We start from the raw sequence: 26358 nt of genomic DNA, 5'->3' as shown, positions 1-26358 counted from the left end.
GGCGGGAGAGAATTCATGTCACCTGTGCGGCCGCTTCACCCTCAGGGAGCAGCACGGGCCTCCCCTCCCTGGAGTGTGGCTGGCTCCCTTCCGAGGAGGATATGTGGCAAGACGGTCACTTCATGGTAGAAAAACGTGACCCTCACACCTCAGCCAGGTGACGGGGGGCTGACGCCCCATGGAGCTGGTGCAGGGTGACAGACTCTGCTGTGATGCGACGGGTGAGAAAGAGAGACTTGGTAAACGGGTCTGGAGGAGTCACTTTTGTCAGGAGACAATAAAGGCAGAATTTGGCGAGGACTAGGCTAGGAAGACAGGCCCTGCATGTCCCCAAGCCCGTGCCCCCTCTGGGGCCCTGGTGGGGCCTTTGCGGAAGGGACGCAGGAGTCCAGCCCTGACCCCCACACCTGTCACTTGTAAGTTGCAGCCTGTTGGTTACAAAGGCAGAAAGATAAGACTTAATCTCTTTAGACAAAGAAAAACAGGTTTTCTCACGTACTGGGTAATTTACCTTAAAAAAACTACACACCGAGACGACACTAAAGGCAGGAGCCGTTCCACACCCGGACGACGATGCGCAGGGTGATCTGTCGTGTGTAACTGGTTCCAGACTGCCCCTCCAGCGACAAGTGTTTAAGAGCCGCCTGATGCAATCGCCTGACTGTGCTCAGAGTGCGAAGAGAAAAGACGAGACAGCGGCGACGTCTGCTCTGAACGTGAGCGGGTCTCTTCCAGCGTCTCCTCCCCCGAGTGGCCCGGCCAAGCCGAGCACCGAGGAGTGACCCACAACGCCGTCGCCACCTCACGCCTCGGCCAGCCCTCAGTTAAGACTTTTCTGCGGAGACGTCAGAATCATTTCGCTATACGCAGATCCGATGTTAAAGGGTTTCAAATATCGTTATTTTTCTCCCTGTGCTGAACCTTGCGTGTTAACATTCAGGCGGGAGCAGTTCACAATTGCACGGAATGAGAATGCTCACCAGTAGCTCAGTGGGGGGCTGAGTATAAGTAACTGCCAGTCAGCAGGAGGGCCCATTGTGAGCCCAGACAGCCTGAGCAGCCCCGATGGGGCCCCGTCACTCCCGCTCGGCTGGGCCTGGAGCAAGTGCGGGGAGGGGAGGCCGGGGCCCAACGCGGGGCGGGCGAGGGGGGAGGGGGAGGGGAGGCGCCTGGAGGCCCGGCAGCTTCTGGGACAGGTGCCCCCACCTCACCACCCCCAGAGCCATGGCGAACAGGGCGGCCCCGCACAGGCAGGTGTGCCTTGGAGAGTCAGTGCAGGGACAGGCCTATTTAACCAGGGGCCGCGTGTGTTTGATGCTTGTCGGAGTGGCCAGCTGTCCCCAGGCCGAGGCCAGCTGCCGGGAGGCCGGCCGCGCCCTCACACACAGGCGCTGTCTGCTCTCTGCTGCATCGCAGGCACGCTGTGGGCACCTCCCCTGGCAGTTTTCATGCAGGGCTCACGGTTGCCCAACTTTGCTTAGGAAGGAACGGGCAGGCCCTGGACATGGTGGTGGCCATCTCTGTGACAACGACATGCTGGTGCCTTTCTGGGGAGCATTCCACACCAGTTTAGCAGCCCCGTCATGTCGCTGTGGGGTGCACCCCGCATCCTGTGCTCCTACTGGGTCGCTCCCCCAAACACACGAGACGTCTGAGCACAGAGGAGAGCTGGACGCCCGCCTCCCCAGTGACAGCGCTGACAGCGGCCGCAGGAGTTTCTGCTGGATATGACGCACGTCATCTGAGCAGCCGCCCCAAGGAGATACCTTGAAATCAGCAGGGCCTGGGGAGAGGGAGGAGGTCTGGGGAGACTGGAGGGGGATGTCGGGAGGGACCGAACGGTGGGAAAGGGCCAGGGAGACACGAAGGGGGCGAAAGCAGAACGCCGCACAGAGCCCGCCCGGGGCCGGACGCCAGGCGCTGACAGCACGGGAGGCAGCCCGATGACAAACAGGACGAGGCAGCACCGGGTTCTGCTCCCTCCCGGGTACACTCTTGACAGAACGCCTCCCCCAAGGAGCCGAAGGATGAGAAATACACACTGATTCTGAAAGGCTCTGGGAAACGTGTGAGCGACGGAGTCTTAATCCGTCACCCAAACCACAGCAGCCAAAGCGCTCGGTGCTGTCGAGCAGGGCTCTTTCCTGGACGCTCAGCACTGGAGGCAGGCTCCCCAAGGCGCCTAGGGTGGAGGCGGCTGGGAGGGGGCTCCAACAGCGGCTCAGATTGCCAGTCTGTGTCCCCGATGGCTCCTCCTCAGTGGACAAGCACGTCCTGCAGCCCCGAGCTGGACAGGCAGAGGTGACACAGACAGTCTCATCCCCATGGGGCTCCTGTTCAGAGCCAGGCCGCCGATGTTGGCCGCCATAAGACACGAGCTTCACTTGGAATTAATTACGTTTCAATTAGATTAAAAATCCGTCCCTCGTTTTTACCAGCTCACTCTGTGTGCTCAGTTGCCAGTGGGTGAGCGTTTCCATAATCCCCACGAGTCCTGGCGGAGGGGCTGCATGAGCGCCCGCGTGTGTGGGTGCCAGTGTGCCGTGGTTGGTGTGATGCACACTGTGCCCGGCACACGTGTGGGCACGTGCATTGGTGCGTGCGTGAGGAAAAGCAGAGGCAGTCTACAGGCTTATCTGGACTCGGGCTGAGCAGAGAGAAGAAGGAAAAACAGGCCGTCTTTCGAGGGGTGGAAAGCATGGCATGTGCCCCCGCCCCAATCCCTGCTCTGACCAGGTGGGCCCTGGAACCTAACCCGGCAGGTGCGGCCAGGGTGAGTCTCTGCATGACCTATAAGAGGCAACATCACGGCAGAGACTGCGATCTGAGGGGAAAAGCCCCCTCGGCCGGGCGCCAGGCTCGCAGATCTGGGTGCGCGTGTGCTGGGCGCCGACCCCTCTCCTAGGTGATGCCCTCCAGCACCGCTGGTTGTCTTCACCTTGAACAGACCCCGTCCGGCGCGGAGATGGGCGTCTGGGCTCATGGCCACTTCCCTGTCTCACGGGGGTAAACCCTCCTGACGCCGCTCTGTTCTGGGGTGCAAAGTACAACTTAACATCATTGTGACACCTCCGAAATAAGAAATATGTTGCCTCTCATTTTATCAGATGCTCACTAATTAATCCGCTCCAGAAGCCGCCCCAGTGGCCGTGCCAGGAGGCAGGGGCGGAGGGCTGTGGGTCCTGTCTGCCAGCTGGCAGTCCGCCAGCCACGGCTCAACTCTCAGCGACGGGAAGACAACCTGAGAAATCTCCATGCGCTGTTTTCACCCCGGCCCCCAGGGGAGCCGCTTTCCGTGATCACTTTACTGCGACGTTCCAACCAAGCACACACACGCAAGCACCCCCGAATCTGCACGCGGGCCACGCCCACGGGCACACACACGCACACAGCGCCGCTGGGTAAGGGCACGGTCTCATTCTAACAAAGTCATCTGTGCGGTGCTCAGCTGCGGCTCTGGGAAAACCCATCGGCACCAACAGAGCAGATAACGATTCCAAAATAACCGTCCTGGGAAAAGGCGGCACACGCTCTGGAATGGTTCCTGTGGTTCTCGTCCCCCTCCTGGCCCTCAGCACACGCATGAGATTTGGCAGTAAACAGCGTTGTTTTTCCGTGCTTGCACCTAAGACGTGCACGTGTCTTGTCCTCCTGCAGGGACAGCGAATGGCGTAGACACTGACACCCCAGGACTGTGTCGGTTCCAGAGCCAAAGGGCTCTGGTCCAGTTCTGACTTGTCACTGCCCTCTGTGTGACCTCTGGAAGGTCGTTTAGCCTCCTGGAACCTCAGCATCCTCGCCTGTGGGTCGGGGAGGAGGAGGACGCCACTCCCAGAGCTGTGAGGAGGATACAGGGAGCCGAGGGACGCCAAGCAAAGGTGGGTCCCCGGCGGTCATCGCCCAGCACGTTGCGCTCGTCACCACGTCAGGGCAGAGCCTCCATCTTACACTTTCCACGTCATCAGTGTCACTTCGCAGCTGCACTGAATTTATAACACATGCTTTAAAATTATTTAGCTTTAAGTAGGTTTTACATTGGTGTCTGATTTTGGATGCAACCTGAATATTGAACGACCTGTCCAGCTCCTGTCTCCATGGACACACCGTGTTTCAAACACACCGAACGGCACACGCTTTTCCTTCTACCTCGAAAGACCTTCCAAGCCGTCCCCGCCTGAACACCCAGCTCTAAGGCAGCTTCCTCGGTGAAGTGGCCCGAGGACCCCGCGCAGCAGGGACAGCTCCCTCTGCAGCACAGCAGAGCTCGCCCCACCGCTTCACACCACAAGCCACGCGCACGTCGGGGGCGCACCATCTCCGCTGACATGTCTTCACTGCCCCGCAGATTGGAAAGCCCTAAACCACGAATGGCAACCCCCAGCGGACCCCTGGGAAACGCTCTGAACAACCGAGATGGAAAAGAAAGTTCAGTGCAGGCACCGCAGCAGCCAACCGGCGACACCGTGGGGAGCCGGGCCTGCCCCCCGCCCCGCCTGGCCCCCTTCCTGTCCCCCAGCCCCTTGGAGGCCCGGCTTGCCTGCCTGGCCTTCCAAATGCAACACCTCGCAGGGCACCTTTGTTACCTAGGGGTCTGCAGATTTTCAGGAATGTACAGAGGGGTGTTCAAGCCCTCCACAGGGAGCAGAACGTGGGGCAGTAACTTCTGCTGAAAACGAAGTTACTAAGAACTGGCAGCAAACAGGAGAAATTAACCACACAGAGGGAAGCGGCCTCAAGGGACGAGGCCACGCACGCGCTGTTTGCTGACCTCCTTCCCTGCAGACCCGGACTGGGTGTTTACGCTTCAGAGCCTTTGCTTAGCGCAGGGCAGACGGAGCCGGGAGGCAGCCAGCTCCTGCCCCGAGGAGACCACGGTCCATCGAGAGACGAACAAAGCCCCCCAGCCCAGTATCTGCACCTCTGGATTCAGGACGTTCTGGACGCTGAAGCTCTGCCATTGCTGTCGCCGGGCGGCAGGTGACAGGCCACCAGCTCCCGGGCCGCAGGACCTCAGCTGAGACGTGGGGCCATCTACTGTCTTTACCTACTAAGTGCGAATACTCACACATTTTACTGCAGAAGAGCGATGTGTTTGATTACAAAGTGCTGCCCAGACACTGCGACATGTGTACAGCATACAGACGTATTATCACTCTGAAATCTAAAACGCGTGCTTACAACCCCGACGGCGGCAGGCACACGGCAGGGAGCGGCTGCAGCTCAGCCACCCACGGGCCTCGGGGCGCCGCAGGTGAGGAAGCCGGCCCCACGGGGGTCTGTGATCATACTGCCCCACTAAGAGTCTCGGGGCTGCAGCTGCAGAGCCGCACTTAGATGCAGGCGTCCCGCCATCCAGGACGGAGTCTCAGTGTTTACGGAGGAAGGAAACCAAATCTGAACTTCAATTCAAGTAACTCAAGGACACGCCGTCTTCTCTTCTGTTGGACCAGAATGACTGGGTGAGGGCCACCCAGGATGGCGACCTCGTTCTGGGACCTGGGTCCTCGAATTCCAGGAACTGAGAACCTGAGAGCCCACCACTGTGGGCTGAATTGTGTCCCTGAAAGACAGGTGGAGTCCCGGCCCCTGGACCTCAGAACATGACCTTATTTGAAGGAGGGTCTCGGCAGACGTAGGGAGTGAAGATGAGGTCACGCTGGGGTAGGCGGGGCCCTTCCTCCAACATGACCGGTGTCCTCATAACAGGAGACACAAGATGCAGCCGCAGGGAGCAAAGAGCCTGTGTGGACAGACAGACGGGTTGATGCTCCATGAGCTGGGGAGCACCCGAAGCCGTGGGAGAGGCCTGGAACGTCCTCCCTCGGAGCCCCGGGCAGCACCCACCCTGCTGACACCTGCTTCCAGAACCGTGAGAGAGAACATTTCTGCTGTTCTAAGCCACCCAGTTTGTGAGACTTTGTATGGTGGCCAGGAAACACCGACTCCTAGGGCCTCCATGAAGCCATGTAGTGACGGGAAGGCCGCCTGAGCAGGCCCCGTGGGGTCTTCTGGAACCCCCCTCCACCCACACCTTCAGGACGGGGGTCTGAGTTCTGGGGGCATCGCTTATTCAGACGTGGCAGCTGTGGATGGGCAGCCCCCTGCTCCAGGACAACAGGCCCCTCACGACAGCAGGGTGACCATGTGGATGGAGGGGACAAAGGACACCACCAAGCAGGTGTTGGGCACCGAGCAGGAAGCACTCTGTCCCCAGTCGGCAGCCATTCCTCCTGTGACCCCGCAGGCAGGGGACCATGGCCCAGCCAGCGGGCTGAGCTCCGCTTCACAGAGGAGCTGCTTGCAAACATCTTATGGGGGGTGTCTGGGTGCAAAGGCCCAGTGTTCTCCCCACGACACCAGAGCCGGCCTGGCCAACGCGAGTCTGGGGCTGTGGGCCAGGCCTCAGCCCAGCCTTGGCGGCTCTTGGACCTGCAGAGGTCACATGACCCCTTCCTTTCTCTGCTGGGCCCAAACCACAGGCAAGCTTTGTCACTGCCTTTCTGTGGTTCCCGACGCATCAACACACACACACACACACGTGCACACACTAACACATGCACACACGCCAACACACAGCAACGCACACACGGGCGCACACGCGCTCCGGGAACAGCATCGCCCGCTACAGCACAAGGCCTCACTCATCCTGATGAGCTGAGTGCCTGGCGCTGGGGCACTGGGAACCGAGACCCTGAATGAGGACAGAATCTGAGGACACTCAGTGACAAGGGCTCCCAGTCCTAGAGCTAAACCCACAGGAGAAGGTAATCCCACTTCAGTCAGGAGTCATTAAAAGAAAAACGTATCAACAACATTCCTTGTTTGTCCAACAAGTCGCAGGGTCCATCAGCCTCTTGGAGTCAAGTTTTGGCAAGTTCACGGCAGGAAGGAAGCCCTGCCCACCGTTCCCACGGCCCCGGCTGGGAAGAATGATTTCATCCCATCTGAACGCTGGCAAGGTCAAGACGTCATTATTTTCTGGGAAATCAATACACTTTGCAGGGCACTCACAGCCTCTGCAAGCAATTTAATCACAGGCCCCGTGCGCCGGTTCATCTGCTGGGAGGAGCCCGCGGACCATGTGCCTGTCCTGGGTTACAAAACCACTCTGACATCCAGACATGACCGTCCTGATAAAAGTCGCTCTCATTACCATTCTGTCAGGTTTCCTGGAGCAGTCACATGCCTTTAAAAGCAGAAATTCAGCTTGGGGAAGCATGACTCGCGCGCGTCTGCTCTAACGTGCGGGAGCACGCGCGCCACGCCAGGCGTGCAGGACGTCTGGCTAACAACCCTGCCACACACGCGCTGTGACTGCGGCGCTGTTTTCCAAGTTGTCAGGGTAAAGATGCAGTTCACAGTAAAATTAACGTAACTCTAATTTAACATTTCCTTCATGATTCGCAAGGCTCTTCAGAACCTGTGCGCCTCTGTTACCAGCCTGCGGGGCAGCATCACTGTCCTCTACGGAGGAACAGAAGTGCCAGCGAACCGACGTTTCGCCTCCTGGATCACTAAATCCACCTTTTTCCCCTTAATGTAGCTCAAGAAGTGTCAGCATGAGTGGCCACTAGGAACCGTTTACTCCACGGCTTGGTTATCTAGTCACACTTATTTTCAAGGCTTAGAAAGGAACGAAGCAGAGCTGAGGACAAAACGTGCAGAGGACGCGGCCTGGGGGCCGGGCGAGGCAGGCGCTGCGTGGAAGGCCGCAAGTTCCCTTAAGACGACACGCTATTCTCTAAGGGGAGTTTCCCCGGAGAAAGGACACAACACGGGGCCCCAGATCACAAGGCTCTTCATTCCTCGTTTCTGACTCTGATGTTGCTTTGCTGATTTTTGTCAGACAAGCTACTGAGGGCCTCAGGGCCCCCGTCCTGTGGCAACAACTCTCAGCCATCTCAGGAGATGACTGCGGGCCGCCGCCCGCACCGGGAGGGCTGACGGCCTGCCTGCTGGCCCGGTCACTGCGCACGGTGGCCCCGGGCCCCACGGCGGGGCAGTCCCGGGCAGCTCGCTTCCCGTGGGCCTGAGTCCTGCAGCAGCCACAGGGGACACCCACGTGTGCGCCCCACTTCCCACTCCTCCACGGAGATGCACGCATCTCCCAGCGGTGGCCCTGAGCTGTGGGTGTTAAGAAATCGATTACAGCTTCAACGGGGTGAGCAGTGTGAGCGTGCTGTGCGGGACACGGGTCCTCTCATCCCTCGTGGAGAAGGCCCTGCACGTGGAACGAGCTGGGGGGTCAGAGAGAAGCCTGCCAGGCCCACGGGCGCCCTGCCTCAGCCTCTGGCACCGCGGGTATCTGGCCCAGCCAGCCTGGAGGGCAAGACAATTAAGTTTGGGGAGCACATGAGGACGAAAAGCACTCTATAAATGCAAAGCGTCACTGTTACACGCAAGAAGGAAGGGTAAAAACGATGAACGCTAAAAAAGAAATCCCCGCACGATAAAAAGCACCAGGGCAGAGCAGAAGGAGAAAATGATCTCATGCTAAAGTTTAAAAAGCCCCCCCCCCAAAATGGCGAGAAAGCCATGCTCAGAAACGAGAGGAAGGCTCCAGGAAGCGTGAGGATCAACTGTGCAACTTGTCACGACTGGAGAGTGGCGGCCCCGAGGCAGCCAGGACGCTGGAGCACAGCGGCGCGCGGTCATTCCTCAGAGGGCAGCGAGGACTGTCCCTCCCCGTTCGTGCAGGGGCTGGAGCAGAGCCGTGTCACGCACACGCTTCCCCAGGCAGGAGCGGGGAGGCGAGGGGGATCGGACTCGTGTCAACACAGGTGGTCAGGAAATGAGCGTCTTTGAGGGGCCGACGTACCACCCGTCCGCCTGCAGACCCTGCAGAGAAGGACCCGGGAAACTGAAAGGCGGTGCTTTCAGAAATGATCGGGAAACGTATTTACAGTCAGGGCTTCACGAGAAAGGTAAGGCACACGGGTCTGCTGGTTTCCTGGTGGACAGAAATGATGTTGTTTTGGTGCTCTCTCCTGCCAGGTGGGCACTCAGAGGAGTACAAACACACGCGTGCATAAGCACACACGGCAACCTGCTGGAGCCAAGTTTCTGCAGCGTCCGCTCAGCGGTGCTTCTTGCCGCAGCTACAAGTCGTCTTAGGGAGACTGGACTTGTTCACCTGCTGACCGGAAACCACGGGCAACTGCAATGCTCCCAGAACACTTCTCTAGTGCCTTATCCACAGAATGCCGCTTAATCAATTTTTGTTGGTTTTTCTTTTTCAATTTTATTTTTTACTGAAGTGTAGTTGATTAACAACGTCAGTTTCAGGTGTACAGCAGAGCAATTCGGTTATACAAACAGATACATACAAATACAGACTCTTTTCCATTACAGCTCATCACGAGAAACTGAATACAGTTCCCTGCGCTGTGCAGTCAGGCCTTGCTGTCTGTCTGTTTTATATACAGTAGTGTCAGTCTGTTCTGGTTTGTCTTGAAGACGTGGAAGAGAGGAGACAGAAGTGACTAGACTTGGGCGGCCCACCTGCTCATCATACAACGTTCAGCCGGAAGTAACTCGCTGTGCACTGGAGGTGGGGGAGTCGGGGAAGACACGGGCCCAACCAGAAAGGAAATCGGGCACCGGCGACCCACTGGAGGCTGCTGGGGGCGCAGTGACCAGCCCAGCGCGAAGGGAAAGGGTGCCCAGGACGGAGAAATCACTTGGAATGACGCTCGATGGACAGGCGGGCAGACAAGGCGGAGGTGAAAGTCAGTGTCACTCTGAAGGGACAGCTCCCACTCGGGAAGTGGGGATGCAATTAAGGAGAAAAAAATTAAAGATAATGAGATTAGGAGTAAAAAATGTGAAAGTGCACATGACCAAAATAATGACAGGGCATGTGGTGGCCTTGAAAGGGACCCAGAGGTCAGAGAGAACGATCAGGACTGTTACCAGAGGCTCAAAGACACCAGCCCCAGCGGCGCGGGGACCGCAACTCCACCCCCGGATGATGGTCGCAGCCGTCCTTACGGGCGGTGTGCTGGCCCACGGCTGAGCCTGCGCGCTTGGCTGAGTCGCTCTCCTCCGAACGGCGCATCATGGAAATGAAGGAAGGGAGACAGGGCGTTCAGACGGCAGGCCTCAGGAGGGGGGCGACTGAGAGGCCCTCGCTGGGAAGTGACGGGCTCGACGGTATTTGATCTGCACAGATCGCGCCCTTTCCAAGCTGTCAATACTTATGGGCACAGGGTCTTGATGGCAGCGATGGGGCCAGGCTCTCCGGGAGGAGAGCAGGCAGGTGCACACACGCCCGCGACGCCCACGAGGAGAGCAGGGAGCCCCCGCGTCCCTGCCGGCCTCACGGCCTCCGAAGGCCTCCTTCAGCAAACAGCCGGCCGCCGGCCAGACACCTGGGCTCCTCGACACTCTGCTGTGGCAGAGATCTGCGGGCAGGACAGCAAAGCTGTCCAGCGTTCAGCGGTCCCCCAGAGAAACCCACGACCCACGAAGCCCCGTCACCAAGCCCATGGCTTCTGGGAACCGGCTCCCTCCTCCCAGGAAGGACCTGCAGGGCACTCACACCAGGCCTGGGCCGTGCGCCAGCCGGCAGCTGCTCACCGCCTGTTTGTTTCTGTCAGCGCTGCCATCTCTCAGTTGCTACTGCGGGTTTCCGCCCTCCCGGGCTCCCGTCCCGCCTTCCGTCCTTCCTACTTCCTACGTCTACTTCCTTCTTTTAAGACTCGCACATCTCACAAGTGGAAACGCACCGCGGTCCCCTCCCCCCCCCCGGTGCGGGTTGTCCCTGAAACAGACACTGGAAGACATCTGGAAATAGTTCTTTTTTGCAAAATTAGTCCCCCGAAGACTCAGTCCTGTGCGTCGAATGCTGTGTAAGGGGCGTTTCAGGGGTGAGGCCAAGGGTGCCTTCCTCCCCACGGCCCCTCTCTGCCCTGACCTGGGAAAAAGCCCGAAACAGGCAGCGACAAATCTAAGAGCCAGTCTGGCGACGGTGCTGGGAAGTTCTGGACGTCCACAGCCTGACGCCTGGACGTGTCCTAGGCCCGGGCCACCAGGTGCAAGCTCGTCTGGTGCAGCACCAGGCGGGGCCAGCCCAGGGTCGAGGGACCGGTGCAGAGATGCCCAGGCAGGCAGTGGCCGAGGCCCTGGTCACAGAGCCACAGGGGAGGCTGTCAGGACCGCCCTCAGGAGGGCCGGGACTCGGGGTCTGCGCAGCCCGGGAAGAACCCCAGCACCAGGGGTCAAGCTCAGTCACTCCCCGTGGGCTCCCACACGCCTCTGGGAGTGAGACACGAAGCAGGGTCCCAGTTCAGGCTGCAACAGGCAGGCCAGGACCACGGGTGGGGTCGGGGTTTATGAGCTTGGGGCCTCGGGACCGCAGAGCCCCCAGACCCCTCCCTGGACCCCCACCTGTGAGTGGACAGTCTGCACACTCAGAGCAGCAGGGCTGGGGAAAGGCGGGAGGGGACAGCTCCCTGAATCCATTTCTGGGATGGGGAGGAGCAGGCGGTGCGGCCACGAGACTGGCTGGGCCGGGGCCTCCGTCTCCTTACTGCCCCCGACACCCACACCCAGCCGGCTCACTGGAGCCTTCTGTCCACGGCGACCCTCGGGTCAGCACTCTTCCTGGGGCAGGCCTCGTTCCCTCCCCCCGAAACCCACCACCTGCACCCGGTGCGGCCCCGCATCTGTGCGTCGGCTCCTGTCTGTCCCACAGCCTGTGGAACCCACAGCCCCTGACTTCCTGACACAGAGCTCGGCCCCCAGCAAGCCCAGCAGTGCGGCCCCGTCCTGCTGGGCCGTCGTCATCCCTGCTCCCGGACCCGCAGAGAGACCCCGCTCACGTGGGGCGCGGGCCTCGCAGACCTCACGCCCTCCATCGCCATGCCCTGCGGAGCCCTGACTGGAGCACCACCTGCCCACTGCACTTGTCGCCTGTCTCCTTGTGAACGGCGTCACCCTAGGATGCTCCAAGATGCCAAGCCTGGCGTCGGAACCCTGCCTTCTAGGAACTTTCTATGAGCAGGTTAACGTGACAGTCCTTGCAGCCTGGAGCCGCCAAAAACTAAAAGAAACCGGCTGATGGATGCCCGCCGAACCCGCCAGCCGATGAAGCACCCCCTCCAGCACCCCCCCCCGTCTCGCTCCCACACATGCAGCAGACTGTCCGCTCGGGGCCGCGGGCCAGAGAAACGGGGCTGTTCAGCAGGACAGTTAACAAGAGTTTAAAAAAGTAAAGCTGACGGTGAGGTTTGCAAGGCCTGTGGCACAAAAACATGGCTTCCAACTCACTCAAGAGGAACAACTTTGTCGGCCTGTGTTCTGAGCCCTGAAGAGGAGCACACGGGGACGCCGCGGGGACCAGCCGCTGCGACGTGTCCCAGCTCCAAAAGTCCCGTCACTTGTTCCGCAGTCACCCTGACCCTAGGACGACTAGAGTCTGGAGTTGAGACAGTTAACGATTCAATTCTCCTGACTGTCATTTTCTAGCTTCAGACGAGCTGCTGACTGACATGTGGATACGGAAAAAACGTGTTTGGAGGTGGAACAACTCTGGCAGGATGTCACCCCCGCAACGGGAGAAACGTTACCCTAACGAGACGCAAGGAAGTCAGAGAGGAGGGAGGCGGGGGCCCGCACAGCGCCCTAAACCTGCGTTACTCTGGAAAAGGCAGCAAGCTTGGCGTGAACAGTGAAACTTCCAGATTAAGCAGAGCCTCGGTATTCAGAACATCACTTCAAAAGAGACGTGCTGAACAGCTGGGGAGAAAGTCAAATATTTCCTCAAAAGGGAGACAAGTTCAATTGGGTTTGGGAAGCCTGACTGTGCGGGAACACAGCTCCGGGGGACAGTGACACTGAAGTCAGATTTCAGGTGCCAGACCGTGTGTGCACGTGCACACACGTGCGTACACACGTTCCACCAGGCGGAGCGGCTGACACGCACACCAAGTGCTTGCAGTCACCCACAGCAGTTGTCACTGTGTGTCTCAGCTGGCATGTCCCCTCCCGTCCCTTCTGATTCACCGTCTGTTTTGTTTGCCGTGAGCCACAGCAGAAAACTGTGTGTTTGGTGTAGCCATCACCACTTGGCTTCTGGCGACCAAATATTTGATCGTTTCTATTCCAAGATGAGTTGGGCAACACTAACTCACAGATGCATTTGCAACAGATAATTAAATCTTAACAGAGACAGAATGGCATTTCAGAACAATCACAGCGATGCTTGAACGTGAACCCTTTTTCTGTTTTATTGCAGGATAGATAGAGACTTGGGGGAATACAAATTGATCGAGAGATAAAACGTTGCACAGCAGACGGAAGGAGGGCCTGTGCTGGCGGGCCACACAGGCCGTGGCGTTGGGTCCAGAACACGGTTGTCTCCTCTCACCCTTTCACTCACTCGCTCACTCGTCCGAGTGTCGGAGCAGCGCCAGGCCGTGAGGCTCACCCCCAGGGCACACGTTCGTCTCCTGGTTACTGTCTGTCTGCTCAGTGCAAGACATGGTACAATCAGACCATCCTTGTTAAAGGAGCTGGGCTGATGTCCACTCCCGGTGAAAACTCCGCTCCGTGGTCCACGTGTCCCCCCACCACACACCCCTCCACTCAGGGAGGGAGGGGGTCCCATCTAATCCAGGGGGCGGTGTTTCTACGTCCGGTGCCTGCTGTTGCCTAGGAGTGGCTCCCGAGCGCAGGACCGTGCTGAGACCACAAGGCGCCCCAGGACACGGGACGTGTGTCCTCCAGGGTCACGCGTGCGGGAATGGAAGACTCGGCAGCGCCACGCCGCACGAGCACGGCAGGGGGCAGGCCCGGGGCACTTCCCGGGCCGGGAGGACAGCTGCGCGCTCCCTGCAGCGGCGGCCCCGGGGCCGTGGCTCCTCTTCCACGCCCTTCCTGGACCTTTGGGGGCAGACAACCTATTGTCCCACAGCCCAGGGTCGTGTCTGCCGAGGGGAAGAGCACTTAGGTTGCCTGTGAAATCTCTGTCCGGCTACGCGCGTGCATTGGCATATGGTGTGATTTAACTCTAGTCGTCCGGGTTTTCCAAGCAGAGAAACCGAAAGCGGTCCAGGCGAGCGAGCACTTTCACAGCCAGAACGGAAGGAAGAAAGTGGCCAAATCTGACGACAGGCTTTCACAGGACGCATGCGAGCCAATGGAGGACCATAAGCGCAAAGACGGAGGCCGGCACCGGCTCCGTCTTCACTGACAGCACGGCCCGGGGCCTGCCTGCGCCCTCACCGCCGGCAAGTCCCCCGAAGCCGCCCAGGGCCTCGCGCAGGAACAGGGCCGCCGCCCCCAGAGGCCAGCGGCACACGCTCAGCGCAGCGCAGTCCTTCCTGCCAGAGGTTTCCTCCGTCTCCAGACCCTTCCCTAAACACTCCTGGGACGGGCTGGTGAGGGTCCGTGAGGGCTTCCCAGGACCCTGGAGCCACAGGGCCTACTGGCTGGCGAATCCGTCCCCCGGGCTGCACTGGAAGTGCAGGCAGCTTTCAGTAACAGGAACGTACATCTCAGAGTCTGGAGCCCGGGGCCGGGGTGTCAGCAGCGCTGAGCCCTGAGGCCGCGAGGGAGGACCCGCCAGGCCCTCTCCCAGGACTGGCGGCCCCGACCCTCCTGGGCTGGCAGGTGGCCGTCTTCTGCCCGTCTTCACACCGTCTCCCTGCACGTGTCTCTGTTTAGACGCCCCCTCTTGGCACGGACACCCGTCATGCTGGAGCAGGGCCACCCCAACGCCTCTCCCTCCCTCCTCGCATCCTCACAGGCCCACCTCCAGCTAAGCTCCTGTTCACGGCACTGGGGGCTAGAACTCCAGTGTACCTGGGGGGACGCCATTCAGCCGTCCCGGTCAAGGAGACCTCCAGACGCGGCTCAGCTGGTCAAGTCTCACCCCGGAAGTCTCTTCAGATGGTTGCTACGGCCGGACTCAACAAAACCCCTCCCTAGGAAACGCTGGCTGGAAGCTGTGGCTTCCCCCGTGCTCCTAGCCCGGAGCTACTCTCCAGAGAGGGAGAGAGACTGGCGGCCACGCGACGAGCAACAGGAAACAAAGCTGCGACCTCAGCCCCTCGAGGCTGGAAGGAAATGCTGTCTCTAGGTGCCGGGTTCCTCCAGTTCATAAACCCTCGTGTCTTAAAGTGTAAATGGTCACACAGCCCAGCACACCACCCTCTGAGGGCTAGTGAGGACTTGGGGACACCCCTCCCAGGGAGCGTGGCAGGAGTGAGGGGGCAGCCACTCAGTACAGGTGGTCCTGCAGGCGTGACCTCGGAGCAGAGCCCGCAGCGCAGGGGACGGGCGGCTGGGACCCAGGGCATCTCCGCCTTGACCCCTTCAGTTCACCTAGCTCTGAAATGATGGCGTTCCGTTCGTCCACCAGCTGCGGGCTCATCCTGGAGATGCCCCAGGTGTGGCTCCCCGGTCGGGCCCATCAGACCGCGGCTGAAGCACCCGCCTTCCCGGCCACTCACCACGGGATCAACTCCAGCTGCGCTCAGGACGTGCTCACAAATGAGGACACGTCTGAGACAGTTCTGCTGAGACGGCCCTTTCCACAGGAGGGAGCTGAACTCCGAATTCCAACGCACACACGCACCATGGAAAAGGCCTTTCTGTGTGTACCAAGGGTCACTCCGCCCGCACGGCCTCGGGGACCCCCAGGTGCCCCAGCACGTTCTGGCGGCGGCCACTGCCCTTGTCTCTGGCAACTCTGCCTCGACCAGCCTGCCCGCTCCCGGAGGACAGGGCCGCGCGTGACTCCCCGTGTCCCCAGGCCCAGCACAGCACCTGGCCTGGTTGGCCTCCCTCGCACGCGGAGGTGGGGAGCCGCAGGCGCCCAGGCCCGAGTGGGGCTGTGGCTGCAGCCGCCTGGACCAGCACCGCCTCTTGGAGGTAAGACGAGGCGCAGAACCGGCCCGGTGCCGAGGTCTGAAGGTCGGTGCCCCCGTGGGGGCCTGGGAGGGAGGGAGGGAGTCACTCCTGCTCCCACTTTGCTCCCTGAGGAACAGAACTCCCGGGGCGGAAGTCAGGAAGGGCACACCCCCCGCCCCCAGCTGCTGTTTTTAGTCTGTTCCTGCCGGGACCCGAGACTCCATGGTGATGGGAGTCATAGAAATAGAGACGGGAGAGCAACCGCCGAGAAGGCATGCATCGCAGCAAGGGCCTCGAGCTGGAAGCTGCAAAGCACTTTCCGCCTGTTTACTCTGTCGGGTGATCCTGCAGACAGAGAAGACGGGGCCGTGGCATCTGAAGCCAACCCGAGCGTCAGGTGGATGTTACAGCAGCTCTAAGGCCCCGAGGGCAGAGGGAAGCCCTTGAATTTATTCCCCGGCCTCCTGAGAAGCACCACAGATCCTGCCTCGGGGGCCTCTGCGCAGAGCAGCCCACAGGCCCCCAGACGGAGGAAGGAACCCCGTCCGCGGCATCGAAGACGCTACTGGGCTGACATGGTGTCTCCAAATATGTTGTTTTGTGACAGAGGCCCTAAGCCCAGCCCTCACAGGACCAGGGACAGGACACCGTCCCTGCGTGGGCTGCCGCCCCAGCACTGGGCTTCAGCCGATGGGGACGTCTACACACCCAGGGTCACTCAGCCACCCCGCAAGCTCGGGGCAAAGAACTGACCCCCGCTCCTCCCACGTAACCCAGTGCCATCACACGCTTTCTCTGTGTTCTGCTTTTAAATGGGACCTCCAAGAGTCAAAGCCTGAGGAAGAACATCACAGTAAACGTGGCCACGTGGATAACCACGCTTGGCCTTGGTGTGGCTGTGCTGGGAGGTCGCTGCTTCGGGGGGCCCGTCTCGAGCCCTCACGGTAACCGGCAGGGTGGCGAGGAGGCCTGCGGAAGAAAGAGGCAGGAGGACTTGCCCCAGAGCAGCTTTCTGGCGCGGCAGGGACAGAGCCGTGCCTGAGTGTGGCTGCTTCTGGTGCCAGTCGGCCGGGGCCTCTGCTCGAGTGGGCGACCTGTTTGAGCCCCATGAAGGAGGTCAAGGAGCCCTGAGCTGAGCAAACGTCCCTGGAGCTGGTCAGAGCAGGGCCTGGGCCTCCTCCCCAGATGGGCCTCTCCAAGGATGGGTCTCCCCTCCCCAATTTGTTTCAGTGACTGAGAACCGGACAAGCTTACACTGGTCAGCCAGCAACCCAGCCTGGAAAGGCTCTTCTCTGTGACCGGAGGGAGTTCCTGCCCCCCCCCCCCGTGCTCGAGTTCCAGCATGACTTACGAAGGGGAGGCGGGGTAGGGAAGCAGCGTGTCTTTCTCACATGACTCTTCATGTAAAACTCTCTTTTGGAACAAACAACTCCAGGGGCAGAGTTGAAACAGTCCTGCACAACAGGCCCTGCATCTGGGACCGCGGCCTGGGGCTCCCTGCGGCCACGGGCACCCGGCAGCTGGGCTCCCAGGCCCCTCGGGGGAGGCCTGCGGTCGTTCACCCAAACCTGATGATCACATTTATTAACACAACCAAACGCTGTACTTGGACGCAACCCATTTTTGCCCTGGTTTTAAAAAACCCGCCAATAGAAACACCAGTCCGGTCAATTACCACCCAGGGAGGAACTCCAGCTTTATAGATTGGCAATGCGGTTGCTCTCAGCCAACCCGCAACGTGGCAGATAACGACAGATTAAACGGGTCAACGACGGCGCACGCTATCGCGGCAGCCACTCGGCCTCTGCGTCAGCACCCAGCGCCCTGGACTTCCCTCCGCTGGTCAGCGCCAGCAGAGCAGCAGGGGCAGGAGGCGGAGAGAGGCAGGCGCCACACTCAGGAGTCCCGGGCGGAACACGGGGCTTCCTTCCCCTGCCGGCCCACAGGATGCCACCCCGCACCCCCGCCCTGTTTTAAACTTGGAGTTCTTGCTCATATTGGGTCTACAATGACGTGATGTGTTTAGAGCCCAAAGACGTGGGTTTGAGCCTGGCTAACCTGGGAAAAAGATCTCCTGAGCCCCAGTTCCCTTGCTACAGGGCAACGCCTGCTCCGTCTGCCCTGAAGGACACAAAGGGGCCCCTTCTAGGCAAACTGATACACGGACCAGAGGGAAGAGTCACCAACGGCGCCATGAATAAAGGGACAGACTGACCTGATAAACTGCCGTGTTCCCCAAAGGATCAGTTCTCGTCCCAGATAAATACTTTCAATCAGTGACCAGATAATGCAATGCGGACAGGTGTTAACCTTGGAAACGGCAAACTGAAACGTGCCAGGAACTTGAGGTGCTACGGTTGATAAACTGCACGTGTGCTCGCAATGCCTCTCAGCGGAGACGCTCACCGACTAGAGACTGCTCCCGCCGTGACACCGAGATCTGATCTCTCCTGCGGACGAGGGGCTTTCTGGAAGGGAAGACGAAATCGGTCAGTTCGGTAAATTCTAGGCGTGCTCTGGGGCAGCGGGAAGAAAACAGTGCATTTATTCCATGACTTCTGAACTCCACGGAGCCTTCCCACACTACAGTGCTCATTTGCAAGGTGCACAGCAGGAGGGTCGTGGGGAAGTGCTTGGGCTGGCGGAGGGGGGTCAGGAGGACATCCAGCAGCGGGAAAACGATGCGCGGACAGAGGCGAGAGCGGGAGTGGGGCCGCACGCCTGGGGAGGAGACGCTGGGAGGCATCTTCGGTCCCTATATTTTGTCCATACTCCGACTGGAAGATGGCTGCCAGGCGCCCCCCTAGTTCAGGGGTCAGGGTGAGGCGTAGACGCAACCGAGGCCGCGCCAGCCCCTCCCCGGACTGAGCCATGACTTCCCTCACTGCTCACTGCCCACCTCTGAGCCCCACCGTGCCCAAGACGGGCGCTGCCACGTGGGCCTCTGTGCATGTTCTTCTGGACAGAGAGACTGTTTGAGGTTATCTGTAAAGAATATTCCCATGTCCGTGAAATGCTTAAAATTGAAATGGGATATGAAAAGAGCCTTTTCATAAGAAGAACACATTGCCGTCTACCTTGGATAATTTAAGGGAGACGGTATCTGCACACGGGCAGGAGATGGTGACCTCCTACGGTCCCTTCCAACCCGAGATTCCATCACAGCTTGTATTTTCCATGCGCAAAGCAACAACCCACATCTGACACAACTCTTAGAGTATCTGAGAACAGAATCTGAGCAAAATAACCTTAGTATCTTTTTTATCCTGCGTTTTCCTTAAAAAAAAGATGAATTACAGTCGCCCACAGGAAAGGCCTGTGCAGTAGGAGAGGGGCATTCCACCTGGAGACGGTCCTCCTGACAGCCACCAGCTCTCCTGGTTCGTTATTTTTATCGTAGGAAACACACGTAACACAAAGGCACCGCTGTGACCCCTCTAGGAGGGCGGCCCCGGAGCACCGGGTACGTTCCCGTTGCTCTGCCGCCACCCCTGCCGTCCTCCCGGAACTTTCCACCGTCCCAGGTCATGTGCCGCTCACTCACTCACTCCCGTCTCCTGCCCCCGCCGCGGTCACCACCTCGGTTCTGCGTTCTGTCTCTGGGTCTGGCCATGCCAGGTACTTCCTATCAGTGCAGTCAGACAGAATTCGTCCTTCTGTGTCTGCTTGCTGCACCGAGCATCGATTCTTCAAGGATCGTCCATGTCGCGGCCTTGCTGGAATCTACTCGCTTCTAAGGCGGACTGATGTTCCACCATACGTACAGGCACACCACCCTTTGTCTGCTCATCTGTTGATGGACACCCAGCTTGCTTCTGTCCTCTGGCCGCTGTGAGTCCTGACACCTGTCTGCAACCTCACTCCTGCTCTTTCGGGGACAGGCCCACCTCGGAGATGTTGTGGGTTCCGTTCTACACCACGAAGTAAATCAAGAATCAGAATAAAGCGAGTCACACGAATCCTTGGTTTCTCCACGCATGTGTGTGGAAGACGCCAGCCCAGGGACGGGTCTGTGTTGCAAGAGAAGCTAAGAAAGGCCGGGGGGAGGCTACTGCTGACGGCTGACCTCCGCCTGCCCCCCAGCTCATCTCACCTCCTTCCCCTCCTGAGAGCCCGCTGACCTCTCAAGTGATAGACGCCGCATGTCTGCTCTGGGCCTGTCCTCCCGGAACCACAGGAGAATCTCCAGGATACAGTCAGGGAAGAAAATCGCACAATGCTAATCTGAACCTTACAATCTGCGCTGGGGTTTTTGAAAAGCAAGAGGATAAACGGTCCTAGAAACCGATGAAATGTGCTTCTGACCATTCTGTTTGGTTCCTGTGGCTGATGCTCCCCGTGAGGTCCAGGAGCCAGCAGGGCCAGCACCCGCCGGAAGCCGGCCAGCAACGCGGGCCCCGGCCACCTCCACCCCCTGCCCCCTGTGATGGAACAGACGCCCGGGGGTCGGAGGCACACATGCGCATGAGAAGCACTGTCCTGGAACATCCCGAGGTTCCACATATTCCATCAGACTGTGCAAGACCACGGAGACGGCCCACAGGAAGCACGAGACGGCCTCACCCTCGTCAAATGTGCAGAGGGGAGGACAGGTGAGGCCCCACCCGCCGCTGGCTGGCTTTGGAACATCCAAACGCTTAGGGCGGAGTGGAGGCTGCAGCAGGAAGACAGGGAATGTCGAGTGGCACCGTCTGAAACACGCAGTATTTAGTGGAACACACTTCTTCTGAGACAAGAGTTAGTTCAAGCTGTTTCAATGAACCTAACTCTGGGGCAATAATGAAGTAAAGCAGTTGGCTCTTAAGAAAGGAATGAGGGAACCAAATGCCAAAACACAGTGCTTTTTTGACAGTGACAGAGTTCAATGCCAAACAGCAACTGCATGAAAAGAAGAAAAACTGTAACAGGAGGTTGGATTGGGAAATTGGGAAGTAAAGAAAAAATACACATATCCCCAAATTGTGACGATTACATGAGATTGATTTTATTTCTGTTTCTAGAAAGCACACTAACACCGGGTACCAATTAGCAGCCCCGCCGGCAGGCCCGCGTCAGCGTCACCAGCCAAACAGAGAAATCAAGACTGTTTCATCCCCCTGGAGTCAATTTTGAGGCACAGTGTTGGGAAAAGCGACAAGGAGGCCGGTGGTGTTCGCACTCTTCTGCATGGATAAGCACAGAGCGGCCACCGTCAGTTCAGAAGGGGCTCTCTTGGCGGGGAGGCCCAGTGTGACCAGCACAGGTGACAAGCAACAGGCTCTTGAAGGGTTGGACGCAGGTTCCCGGCTCTGGCTGCACATGGGCACCACCTGGGGCGCTTCACAAAACCCCGAAGCCTGGGCCTGACCCCTGTGCATTCCGCCGATGCTGACCTGGCGCCAAGGCTGAGAGCCACAGGACCGCGGGGCCCCAGGTCTGGGCCCTGTGGTCCCGCCTGCACATGCTGCTAAAAGGAGGACCCTGGAGACTTGTGGCTCCCACCCCAGGACGTGTCGAGTTGGAAGGAACGCTGTCCCCACTCGTACAGTGATAAAGAGCCTTGCTTCAAACCCACAGCTTTGCTCAAACCTTCAGGGAGCTGAGGTCACAGAGCAAACAATGGCCTAAGGTTTCAGGAGACACAGTCCTGGCCGGGAGAGGGAGAGGGAGAGGCACACGTGCGGCCACCTCCAGCAGACACGACAAGACACCCCGGTGTGAGAGTCTGCGGGGGTGGCTGGGCGCGGGGCACGGCTGAGCCCTGCGGCTGCAGAGACTCGGGGAGGCCACCTAGTCTGGCAGGTCCTTTCCCTGTTAGCCCCACCAAGTGCTCATGGAAACAACAGGAAAGAGCCTGAGAAGTGGCTCCGCTGGTGAAGATCCAGGGCAGGAACAGCAGCCAGAGACCCCACCCGAGCCTCCCCGCCGTCCGTTACAGGCAACAGCTCCGCAGGCCGCGGCGCGCTGGCGGCCCCGCCCTGCAGGTGGACGGAGGCTGCGTGGGGGCCCTACTCCTGGGTTTTAAATTTAAGTTCTGAGTGCGGGACTGGAGCAGGGCAGGGGCAGGGGAACTGAGAAACCGACACCCTGAGGCCTGGGAGACGGTGACGCCCAGAAACGAGCCTCAATCAGAACCATAGGAGCCACACCCCCGCCCACCACCACCACAAGCCAAGGAGCTTCAAACCACAAGTAACAGCAGAACCCTGCTGGGAGAGGGACAGGAGATGAGCGAGAGCAGCCAAGACGCCCCATCCGAGGCACCGTGCCAAGGGAGGGCCAAGCTGAGGAACTGAACAGGCCAGCCTCCCCTCCCCACCCGAGAGGTCTCTGCGCAGCCAGCCTCCCCTCCCCACCCGAGAGGTCTCTGCGCAGCCAGCCTCCCCTCCCCACCCGAGAGGTCTCTGCGCAGCCAGCCTCCCCTCCCCACCCGAGAGGTCTCTGCGCAGCCAGCCTCCCCTCCCCACCCGAGAGGTCTCTGCGCAGCCAGCCTCCCCTCCCCACCCGAGAGGTCTCTGCGCAGCCAGCCTCCCCTCCCCACCCCTGAGTGGTCTCTGTGCAGCCAGCCTCCCCTCCCCACCCGAGAGGTCTCTGCACAGCCAGCCTCCCCTCCCCACCCCGAGAGGTCCCTGCAGGAGTCTGAAGCCGGCAGTGCACTGCGGGCAGCTATGGGAGTGGCAGGTCACAGACCCACCTGACTCCCAGCCAGACGGGTGCAGACCTCACGCTGCAGGTGCAGCAGAAAGAACGGCACACCCTTGTCCAGGCACGAGAGCCACACCTCACCCCCTGCTGGCCGGTGCAGCAGAGCCGCTTTCACACACAAACCCCGAGGCTTGCCAGGAAAGCCAGGGAAACCCACACACTGCCCAGAGAGAGCCACCATCAGAATCAGACTCAGATAGGTAACAGCTGCTGGAACTGTCTGTCAGGGAATTTAAAATAACTCTAATTAGTATGTTAAAGGCTCTAATAGAAAAAGGGTGTCACACACAAGACCAGATGGGAATTTCAGGAGAGAGACTAAGAAAAAACCACCTGGAAAGGCTAGAAATGAACAACCCACTGTAGAGAGAGGAGGGCGGCCTCGAAGGCTCGGCAGCGGACTCCTCCCAGGCTCTGAAGACTCACTGCACAGGAAGGCGGGTCAGCAGAAATCATCCAAGTCGAAGTACAAAGAGGAAAAGCACGGGAAAGGCAAAACATAAAAAACAACAGACCCCAAGAGCCGTGGGACTACAGCAAACACCAGAGCGGGCACGACCGCAAAACCCGCGGACAGGAGCGAGGGTGGGCAGAGGGGTGCCTGAAACGACACTGTCAAGAATCCCCAGAAGTAACGGCAGACACCACGCCACAGATCCAGAAAGACAGAGGACACCAGACAGGAAAAATACGGAACAAACCAGCCCCTGAGGCGGCGTGTTAAACCACTGAAGACAGGAAGTGAAGGCCGTCCCGAAGGCAGCTCGAGGAAGGGGGCGCTGCGCGTGCACAGGGACACTGGAGCCCAGGGACCCGCACCCTCACGTTGCAGAGGAGGAAAAACTGTTGACCCTGAGTTCTACACCCAGAGAAAATGTATTTCAAAAATACAGGAGAAAGAAGACATTCTCGGGGAAGAACCAAAACTGAGAGAATTCAGTGTCAGCAGAGGGACCCAATAACAAAACAAACAAACAAACAAACAAAATACATATATATATACACACGTGTGTGTGTGTCAGACTAAAACTTGGCTCTACACAAAGCTTTGGAATCAGCACATGAAGGTAAACGTAAATCCATTTTTCAGGTTTTACGTCGTTTGAAAGGTGGGGGTGAGAGAGCCGTGCCATCGGTCAGACCTGCCCGTGCTCTGGCTGGCCCTCCTGCCGCGCAGCCCGGGCCCGGCGCTCTGCGGGGGGAGCAGGCAGCTGCCACGGAGCCCGTGAAGCTAAAATGTTCACAGTCTGGACCTTTAATGAAAGCTTTGCTAACCCCTGGTTGAAAGAGAAAGAAACAGTAGCAACATACTGTGTGTTTATAGGATCTGTGAAGTGAGACAGCGCTTAAGAGGGGAGACAGGACTTGGTCACCTATTGCTGCAAGGGTCTCGCATGCCACTGAAGTGGGCATAAAATCACCTACTGGGAGACTCAACCCTTAAATGTATATTTGCTATTTATATTTTAAACACTAGGGCAACTACTGAAATGTTTCCTAAAAGGTATAAATTATTAGTCAAGAGAGGAGACTAAATGGACTCATAAAAAATGCCCAACTAACCCAAGAGAATGCAGTAAAAGAAGGAAAAAGAAAGAAACACAGATGGAAAAGGCAGAAAGCAGGCAGCAAGGAGAACCCGGTGATGCACGAAATGCTAATACAGCACGGCCACTTAGGGCTCACTCGCAGGATTCAGGGAGCGCTCGACATTTGAAAATCAACCCATATACTGCCCCACATTTAGAGACTAAAAATGAAAGGGTACATGATCATCTCAAGAGACGCAGAAAAACACTGAACAAAATTCAACGTCCATTCACAATCTGAACTCTCGGTAAAGAAGCAGCAGGTGTGAACTTCCTACACCTGACAGAGGCCACCTTCGCTCACCCGATCACGGCGGGCGACGAGGCGCTGAACGCTTCCCCGAGTCTCGGAACAAGCCCCTACGTCCACACTCAGCGCTGCCACTCAGCGTCGCACGGGAGGCTCGACACGGTGCGACGGGGGGAGAGAGAAAGGAAAGACCAACAGATCTACTTGCAGATGACGTGACTGTCCAGGTACAAAATACAAATCAAACAAAAATCTTCCCAACGACCTAGAGCTACTAAGTGAGCAGAGCAAGCCCACAGGCGACAACTCAGAGTCACGCTGTGTCCCCACACGCAGCTGAGGAGCCCAGCTCCGGGCCCCAGGGCCACGGGTAGCCCTTCCAGCCCGGCCGTGGCAATGACGGGGGCTCCACCACAGGCCTCACAGGGGAAGTGCCCTCCCAGCCCAGACGTGGGGTGCAGCCCACACATCGTGGTCTCCCAGGGGCACTGCAGCTCCAAGCACTCAGGCCAGCCCTGCTGCCAGGCACGCCCACATTCCCAGCCTGGGCACCCCTCTTTATCTGGGGCCTCTTTACGTGGGGCCTCCTCAGGTGCCAATGCCAGGATCTCCTTGTTGTGGGGGAAAGGGAATCTCCAAGACACCTTGCTCTGCTCTGACGCTGTGTCACCCCTTGTCCCCTCCCAGCACTGCCCCCTGCTTCCCCCGAGCCCCTGGTCCATAAAACCACAGGGGACTTTCGTTCCGGGCTCCCTCGGCAGTGAGATGCCCCCGTGTCCGCCCTGGTCCACTGGAGCCGGGCTGGTGCCATCCCACGTGCAAAATGGAGAGTGGGCACCAGCTCTTTCTCCAGCTCAGCCTCTTGCTCACACTGTCACGGCAGGTGACGGAAGTTGACTCTGTCTCTGCCACTCAGCTTGTTTTCTTAACCAGCTGTTCGGACACCTGGCAGCTCAGCGTTCAGCCCAGCTGAGCTCTTGAGGAACAAACAATGAGAGTTTGAAATTAAAAGAAAAAATACTATTTAAAGTAACACCAAACCAGGATTAGATTTAACCATAAATCTAACAAAATACATGCAGGGTCTGTATCCTCTAAACAACAAGACGCCACAGGAAACCAAGGAAGACAGAAGTAACTGGAGAGACATACTGTGTTCATGCAACAGGAGGCTCGTTGCTGTTAAGATGTCGATTCTCTAGAATTTGATCTGTAATCATCTCAACCAGAATCTCAGCAAGGTTTGTTTTGGTTTTTTATAGATATTGACAAGCTGATTCTCAAATGTACATGGAAAGGCCAAGGAACTAGAAATGGTCAAGACGATCCTGACACAGAAGCCCCCACATGACTCACAGTTACGGAACCATCATCGTCACAGTGGCAAGAAGAACTGACACGCAGGTCAACAGACCAGGACAGAAGGACCCACAAAAATGCAGTCAGCTGATTTCGGGCAAAACGCAACGTCAATCAACGGAGAAAGAATTTGTGAAAGATGAGAAATGTTGCACATACCTATGAAAATAAATAAATAAACAGACCTGGACACACACGTCACCCTTTCTCCAAAACTTTAACTCAAAACTGATCTTACGTCTAACTGTGAAACGTAGAACTATAAAACTTTCAGGAAAAAAACTTGTTGGACCCTGGGTTTGGTGATGTGATTCTAGACCTGATACCAAAAGCGTGACCCACTTCAAAAAGCTGGTAAATTGTACCTCGTCGAAGTAAAAATTTACCTTCTGTGAAAAATACTGTTAGGAGAATGAAAGTACAAGCCACAGACCTGGCAGAAAGTAGCGGTAAATCCGTATCTGACACAGGACTTCTATCCAGAATGTACAAAGAACACTAAAACTCAGCAATAAGAAAAACAAACAGCCCAGTTAAAAAGTAAGGCAGTGTCTGGTCAGACGCTTTACAAGGAAGACGTGCCGATGGCAGACAGGCTCATAGAAAGGCGCGCAGCATCGT

General features: G+C 58.3%; 1 long non-coding RNA gene across 2 annotated transcripts in view; it reads right to left on the bottom strand.

The window, feature by feature from the left end:
* The window catches only part of LOC140701196 (uncharacterized), a 237504-nt gene that overhangs the window by 183551 nt on the left and 27595 nt on the right, over positions 1–26358 (bottom strand). Inside the window, exon 3 of one of the 2 annotated variants that reach the window (XR_012080150.1) lies at positions 18078–18323. The exons of the other annotated variant lie outside the window; for it this stretch is intronic. This is a non-coding gene — a long non-coding RNA (uncharacterized lncRNA). Of the gene's footprint in view, positions 1–18077; positions 18324–26358 lie in introns of those variants that run through there. 2 annotated transcript variants of the gene reach the window in all.

The sequence above is a fragment of the Vicugna pacos genome, chromosome 14, assembly GCF_048564905.1.
Source record: "Vicugna pacos chromosome 14, VicPac4, whole genome shotgun sequence".
NCBI lineage: Eukaryota > Metazoa > Chordata > Mammalia > Artiodactyla > Camelidae > Vicugna > Vicugna pacos.
The sequence above is the reverse complement of the archived record's forward strand: the minus strand, read 5'-3'. Positions and strand labels throughout refer to the sequence as shown.